Source organism: Monopterus albus, unplaced genomic scaffold (assembly GCF_001952655.1).
Source record: "Monopterus albus unplaced genomic scaffold, M_albus_1.0 scaffold2.1, whole genome shotgun sequence".
Classification (NCBI taxonomy): Eukaryota; Metazoa; Chordata; class Actinopteri; order Synbranchiformes; family Synbranchidae; genus Monopterus; species Monopterus albus.
In genome coordinates this window covers 4315029-4323338 of record NW_018127882.1, presented here as the reverse complement: position 1 = coordinate 4323338, position 8310 = coordinate 4315029, and the positions used below count along the sequence as shown (strand labels likewise).

Below are 8310 nucleotides of genomic sequence, written 5' to 3'. Positions count from 1 at the left end.
GCATTGGTTGGATATGTGTAATTATGTGTGTGTTGCTGTCATTTGTTCTGTTCTGCATGTTTGAAAGAATAAATCAAATCAAATCAAATCAAAATGAACACATAATCAGATTGTCATAAATTTAATTGCTTACAAAGCAGTATTAATGATGCATTACCTTCAGACAGCAAGCATAACAACTAGCTTTGTTAGAAAATGTGTTTATTTCAACAACGGTATAAGAAACTGATTTGGTAGATAAAGTTTGTCACTGATCTGACTAAATGGATGCAACACTGTCAGTTTAACTTCAGCTGCAGCTGACAAAACAGTTGGGCTGTGTCCAAAATCCCTCTATTTACTATACAGTGCCCTACATTTAACCACCATTTCATTTGAGTGTCTGTGTAAATATATTGACTATGGGCGCCTTCACAAAAACCCCACCATTTGACAAAGAAGTTGTTCTGCTAAGAACTACATAGAGTAGAACAAATCCAGGGCATGAAGTCTTGGCTTTTGTCTGGAAGATGCATGTGCCCAGTCAATGTGTAATGATGCAAAGTCAGAGTTTGGTCCTAAATATAAACATTTGTTTGGCACTGAAACATTTCTGCATTGTAACCAGCCTTTCAATGGTTTTGAGGTAAATAGCTGCATGTGAGCAATTAAGTGACGGTGCCCATGTTTGTCCTCTTTTTAATTGTCAGGACATTCCTTCAAACACCAAAGGATACTGTCAATGAAATCTACTGAACTCTGAATCTCTACTGCTCACCAGATCAACATAGAAAACAATGCAACTTGTTTTGATCTTGCTTAAAATTATGTTATTGCACAATTATGCTTGAACATGTGCATTTTTGTCTTATGTTTTTGGAAGCAATACAAAAATCACAGCCTGTGTATGTGTTGTACATAGCATTAAATGGAAACTAGGGTGATGTGAGGTTAAAGTGCTTTTGGGAATTTACCCAAGCAATTACTTTAGGCATCAATTTGATGTTAAAATGTTTTACAGCTGCCAGTGCCAAAAGCCAGTTAAGGAAAATGCTAAGGTCATTAGCCTTTCAAAGAATAAGTTAGAACATGTCAAGCTGCAAAAGCCTAATGGAGCCATCTTCCTAAACCACATTAACACTTTTAAAACAAACAGCTATTGCAAGGTACCTCCCTTCTGAACCAATTCTGTTGTTTTGATAGTTTTTTTTTTTTTAATTCTAGCAGATAACTCATCAACACACAATGTGAAGTCACCCTCAGATATTTCCATCAGAGCTGAAGTGCAGTTTATTCACAGAAACATTTATAACCACCTGAGCCATCAGTGATAACGGTCAGATTTTGGAGTCAGTCTCACAGGATCAAAGAGCAAAAGCTTCTTTCTAGTTTCACCATTTTGCCACTGATGTTCAAAAATGTTAGAAATCCACTGTAGATGAAAAAAGGCATAAAATTCCTCCCTGACAGAAATCTCTTCAGAGCAGAACCTAATGCAGGTGTTTTTAAAAAAAGTAACATCAGTAAAAAAAAAAAAAAAAATTCACATTTTATTACAAAACGCTCCTGAAACATGACCAACTGATCAACGGTGTGAGAGTATACAAAGGTGGATCTTTTCTTTAGTGTACTGCAGACTGGAAAACCATAATACTGTAAGTTTATCACAACCTCCTTGAAAAAAGTTGTTTATCTGGGCAAAGTGATAATGAAAGTACTCGACCTTCACGAGCTAATGGATTTGAGTCTCCTGCCTTTAATCACACTGGTATCAGATAGGTGTCAAACAGCACAGATGGCCACTGGTCCACTGCAGAATCGGTGTGAGAGATATGTGAACTCTGCCTTTTTAGTTTGTCACAGAACTGCATCAGCTTATGTAGACAGTCATTTCAAGGTTTTAGAGAAATAACGCAACACGTTTGCAGCAAAGGTCTGGAGAGAGTTGGCTTAGCCTAAAGATGGAAAACAGAAGAAGCATGGGGAAATACATGGGTTTCTCCAAATGTAAAAAAATAGGTACCAACATCTCTAAAACAAATTAACATGATGTATGTTCTTTAATTCCTATAGAAAGAAGTTAGGTTATTTCTGGGTTTGCAGTGAGTTGCATATTTGTTTTTACTTTGACGTGTTGGATAAACTGATGTATATCAAGAAATACTACAGAATGAAAGAATCAGGCTATACTTGAACAGCTGGTTTGTTTGACATGGTGTCCAACCTAATCAGAAGCCAAATGTGTTTATAGTGACAGAGCAAAAAGCCAGTTGTTGGAAAGGGAGGTTTGTATATGGAGGTTGTAGCACACATTTTCTGTCAGTCTCTCCCAGAACACATTCCTGGTGTTGCACTTTGCTGTTCACATGAAAAGTTACAGAATTAGTTGTGTAAAGGACAAAAGAGAACTAGAGGGAGAAGTTCAGGGTTTGCACACCTGAACATTTAAGATGTAAATGGTGATGTTACAGAAATGATTGGAAGCTTTAGATAGAACCAGGTTAGCCGTTTCCTGCTTCTGGTCTTTATGCTAAGCTAATCGCTTCCTAGCGCTAATTCTGTGCTTAATGTGGGCGTCACTTGTTTCTGTCTAAATGTGAATAAGCTAATTTCCCAGAATGTCAAACTATGCTGGGCCACCACTGAATGTGGTGATAACTTTCAACTATTCCTAAGAGGAATACCACACACCCACTGAAAAGAATTCCTTGGCTGTTCTGTTGGTTTGGTGTGAAGCCAGCCAAAGGTTTTGTAAAAAGTTTTCTGTAGAGCTCCTAGGCTAAAAAAGTGAAGGAAATAGTGAATACAATTTTTTTTTTAATAAACAAAAGCCACTAACCAAATAAAAGGTTCTTGCAGGAGCACCTTTTGCCAGGGATTATGGAGCGTAGAGATATCTGAGGGCTTGTGGAATATACGGAGCACATTTGTGCAGTAACTCAAGTGGAATTTTGGCAGAACTCAGACTATCATAGCTCTTCTGCTTTGTTTTCATTGCTGAAATTAATTCATTGGAAAGCCTCTGAATCTTGAATGTAGCCTACCTCCCTCTTCTGTCACCTTACTCATACCTGAGAGGGGTGTAATGACCCACTTTCCCTCTTTGTCCTCCAGCAACTCTGCCGCTTACCACATTTGACCACCTTGCTGTGGTCGACTACAATCTGCAGCTGCTGTTAATTTACGGGAGCACTGTGCCCCCCCTTTTTTCAGATCTGAAGCATATATGACTAATCACACCAGTCATTTTAAACAATTTGAGCTCTCTCTGGCAATAAATCACCTTGATACGTGGTACTGTACCCGTAATAGAGCTGTGTTCATGTGGGAGGAGGGAACTCTGGGAGCTATTCAGTACTTGTGGTCAACACACTATTGTGAGACAAACTCAGGCACTGGGAGATACAGCATTGCTGTTTGATCTGTCTGTTGCTATGATCTCAGGAAAAGTCAAAATGAAAACAAAAAGCTGCATTTCAGCTCAGGGAATATGTTTATCCCAACAATAATAATAAATATTTCCTTTCTTCTCTAAAATAACTTTTACAAAGCCCGTAACACATACTGTATAATGTGTAACTCTAAATACGGTGTAGCACTTCAAGACATAAAACTGTGTTCAGCCAAATGTGACAGCAGCCTTATGTTGGTTGCAAATGAAATGTTGCTAACTTACATTTAACCAGTGTTTGATCTGCTTTCAAGATTTAGTTTTTAAACTTTTAGCCAAACAGTAGATAAGCTGAAGAGAGAAAATAATGGCTTTTCTCCTCACCTCAATAACACTGAGGGGAAAAAACCAGCTTCCAAAATGTTCAACGGTGTACTTTATTTTCACTTGCCAATGGTGAAAAAGAACAGAGGGACTTCATGTGGCCTTTAGAGACGATGTTAACCACCTTTTTGGGACATGACAAACGATGAAACATTCTACAAGCTGAAATGAGATAGAAAAGGTTCCACAGTGTTGACAACCAGTAAAAAGTTGTAAAGAATGAAGTTAAACAACACAAAGGCCTTGGCTCTGATTGTTGTGCCTTTTCTTTTTCCCTCCCTGTCACTGTTCCACGTTGCACCTTCTTTTTGTGCCTTTTCCTGCCAAGTAACCACCGTGCCAAGCTGAAGAACAATCTGCTCCTTGTCAGGAGCACTGAATGAATCCTGTTGCCTACCACTGAGTTGAACATGTTATTTGAATACGACCAATCTCCTGTAATAAAAGGGCTGTTGTGCTTTATGAAATATTTATCAAAGGTATCCCCTAGAGACTTGGATGCATATCTCAGAATCTGAAACGCACTTCAGCAGACAAAAGATTGGAAGCAGTGCCTGCAAGCTTGTGAACTATAAGGCAGACGGTCACAAAGGGAGTGACCTCTATAGTGGATATGGCTCCTTGTCGCTCTGCTGGTTTTAAACCATTCCACCACCTAATAAATCAACAACGGCACACTCTGGGATCCAGCAGCTAAGTGGCATTTAACAAACAGCTTGTGAGAGCTGTAAGGCTGCAATTTGGATCGTTTAGACGCAAGGCAATAATTTGGCCAGATGAACGGCATTAACAGCTACTGGAAAGTTTTTATGCCACTAAAGAAAAACAAAGTCCAAGTAGCATTTAGTTAAAAGTCAATGAAGGCTGAACTTCTTGTGGTTCAAAAGGGCACAAATGCTTTCCATTTGCCCAGGTTCACTCAATACTGGGGATGTGTCACATTTAAATTCACTGGTAATTTGCCAACTATAAATAGTTGTTATTTATCTATAGTGCATGTAGGACATCTGTGTGTCAACTTGTACAGTCATTTGGCTTATTGCAAAATGTCAGGAATACCAGTTCTGTTACAGCTACCTCCAGTAAAACAGCAGCTTCAGCAAATATCCATGGTTTAGTCAGGATGATCAGAGTTGGAATTCCTAGAACAAGAGTGCGACTAGTTTATCTCTCTTTGTTTATGATCGCAACACTCCTCTGATATTCCCAGTGTAGTAAATCTCCCCCGCCACAACTTCACCTGTGCCTTATAACATAGAGAACAAGCCAGTTCTGCCTGTAACAAGGTAGACTGTTAGAACAACTCCTAGCAGAGCTGCTGGCTCATAATTGTCCAAACATTGTTTACACCATGCTTCTGCCTTGAAGACACAATAAAACAGAGAGTGATGGTCCTATGCAGAGATATGGGACTATCACACTGGGACTATGGGTACTGATGAGAAGCTCTTGGTCTGTTGCCATGGCCTCTGTGTGGGCTGCATGTCAGTGCTGCTCTGCCCTTCTTTTTAATAACACTGAAAAATGCTTTGAAGACCCGCTGGGGGAACACAGCACATTATGTTCCCAGTGGTTTGGGTCTGTGATTTTACAGCTTAACATTGTCTCATGCTATTAAAAAAACTCAGGAGCATCATCATTTGGCTCAGTTTGTTGTCACAATTTATTATCAAACCTACATGGTCCATCACGGTCAGGCACTGATGAAAGAGATGCAAATTAATGTCTCTGGAAAAGCAAATGAGTACTTGTCAGTGTATTTGCCACCGGCTGAGACTAGAACATTCAGAGGGATAAGCTGGTTCAGTGTTTTTTTTTTTTCTCCTGAATGAAGTAAATGAGAAGGTTTTGTCTCGGGGTCTTGTGACCAAGAAGGTTGCTTTGCTTCAAGTGGAAACACACTGACCGCCCCTCCTGGACTGCTAGCCAGTGTCACTTCCGTTAACAACCTGTTCATGTTCATTTTGGTCAATTGTTGCAAACTGAAGGGGGTGGGGGGTAGAGCGTGCAGGAGGTGGGATATGATGCAGTCATGTACCTGGTTTGTAATTTGCTCATAAACAACAAGTCTCTTGCTGTACCTTAAATTTGTCTAATGATCCTGGTGCAGTCTCCAGTTAGATATTTTTGTTGGTTTCTTTGTTGTAAATGAGCATGTTTCTTCACCATCAGATGTTTGGATTCTGCTGGTTTTGCACCAGTCACATGATAGAATGCCATCAACATGCCTGCTAGCTCTGTGTGAATACACTCACTCCGGCTCACATGGACATTAAGCAGACTTTGTACTAGTGAGCAAGTAAAGTCTGCTTAATGTGAGTCAAATGATTCAGACATTTGAATTCTCACATACAGCTTCTCTGGGTAATGGCTGGATAATTTCAGAGTTCCAGTACATGTCTGAAACGAGCTTGAATAATTAGAGGCATTTATTAATTTTTCTAATGGAATGAATGTAGTGTAGTGTGGACCTTTGACTACATAAGATTAACCAGATCAACCCCAGAATATCATTTACATGAAATCACAACTGAGGTTTAGTCAAAGATTACTTGTCAGTTTGTGAGAACCTGAAAATCGAGCTGATATTTTGGAGGGGTGCTGCACCCTGCCAGCGACGTGGGGACCTGATGATGGTAGCATGTCCTCCAGGTTAAATGACAGTTGTCATTTGAAAAGCCCCTATAGGTTTTTATCACTTGGGGATATCAACTTAGGGAATTAATTTAAATAATAATTTAGGTAAGGATAGAGAAACATTGTGGTTTGAGTTAAAACGACCACTTTGTCAAAGTTAGGGGACCTTCATCATTATGGTTACAGTAGTAACAGTTAGGGAAGTGTTAGGCAAAACTATCCTGTTTAAAAAAAAAAAAAGAAAAAAAAAAAAATCTTTTGGTTCAAAATGGGGCTATTCCAGAAAACTGGTTCAACAGACTGAACTTAGCTGTAAGCTGATGGGGACTGGCTGGGGGCAGCAGAAGATGAAATCACACAGATAAGACGACACAGACCTCTGATTGTAACATCAGTCTGATCCAATAATAATGATTCTGGTGATTTACAGCTGGGAAACGTAGCTTAGTTGAAGGTTAAAATGACTGTTTACATCTTAAAATGTACTGTCATGATCACAGATATCACGGGAGAAACCAAGTCAACATTTCAGCAGAGTGCACTGGCCATTGCCGGGGCTTGTATACCTGAGAAGAAGAATTTGTGGAAATGTTGGTTTTGACTCTGGCAAACATTTTAACATTCAGGTTAGAAAGCAGATGTCTCAAAGCACATGAAAAGCAGATGCAACCCACTGCTGGATAACAAGTAAAAAAGCCGCTGTGACTTGTCCCCTAAGATCTGCATAGGGAAAGCTATGTGGCTACATTACTAAGTACCACAGAGTGTTGAGGTCACAGATGGAGTAGGAAGCCCTAACTAAAACATGAACACGCATTTTGAATAATGTACTATGTTTAAATAAACACACCACAAAGCAACTGAAACCAAATAAAGCAATGTATTCAGTGGTGTAAGAAGTACTCAGCTTACTGAAGTAAATATACAACAGTGAAAAAATATTGTTACAAGTAAAAGTCCTACATTTAAAATGCTACATAAGTAAAAGTACAAAAGTATTATCATCAAAATAAACAAAGTACTCGTGCAGAAAAGCTAACTTCACATTAATATATGTTATGATTATTGATACACTGTGTTCATCACTTTAATGGTGGAGCTAATGTTGACTATCTTACATCGTGAAGTACTTACTGCTAGGTAGCTTTTTTTATTTATTTATTTTTTTTACACAGAGGATCAATAAGCCAGGATCAATAAAGCCTTATGGTTATACTGTTTTGTTTTATTAATCTGAAAAGAAACTAGTAACTAAAGTTGTTAGATATAATGAGTAACAATTACAGTATGAAGTAGTAGAAAATGAAAATACTCAAAGTACAGATAGCTCTATACTGAACATAAGTACAATACTTGGTTACTTTCAGCCTTTCTCACACACACAAACACAAAGATGAGTCATTTTTGTGGTTTAGTTTTTCTTTTTGTCATCATTTGTCCTTGAAGCTATTTTGTATTTTTTGTTTTTAATGGTTTTGTTTCGTTTTTTGTTTTGTGTCATTTTCTCTATTTTGTCTGTGTTTTTGTTTTGTGTGTTTTAACTGAACTCTGTGATTTTTAAATTGGAAAAAAGTCACTTCATACAGAAGCACAGACCCAAGGGCCCCCTGACCTGGATTCCTGTTGCATGCACAGGTCTAAATGACAGAACACTGCTTCCATTAGTAATGAGTGTACGCTGCATGTAAATAATATATACCCAAAATGACAATTAACTGCAGCTTTGAACCTACTATTATAAATATGTATGTGAAACTTGTTAGGTGTAATTAGTGTAGCAACAAATATAAAACATAAAATAATTGTTTTTAAGTGTTTTAAAATTTTTAACCTGTATAGTCAGTGTATATCACACCTTATGTTTTTTGGATGTAAATTGTATTAAACTCCAGTCCCCAAACTAAGCTGCTGTTTCTCAG

The 8310-nt window shown here is 38.3% G+C and overlaps 1 protein-coding gene and 1 long non-coding RNA gene across 3 annotated transcripts in view; one reads left to right on the top strand and one right to left on the bottom strand.

The window, feature by feature from the left end:
- LOC109957839 (uncharacterized) overlaps positions 1-1002 on the top strand; it is a 17038-nt gene extending 16036 nt beyond the window's left edge. Inside the window, exon 3 of the long non-coding RNA XR_002274606.1 lies at positions 690-1002. This is a non-coding gene — a long non-coding RNA (uncharacterized LOC109957839). The remainder of the gene's footprint in view (positions 1-689) is intronic.
- tnmd (tenomodulin) overlaps positions 1-8310 on the bottom strand; it is a 50023-nt gene that overhangs the window by 30921 nt on the left and 10792 nt on the right. The window lies entirely within an intron of this gene.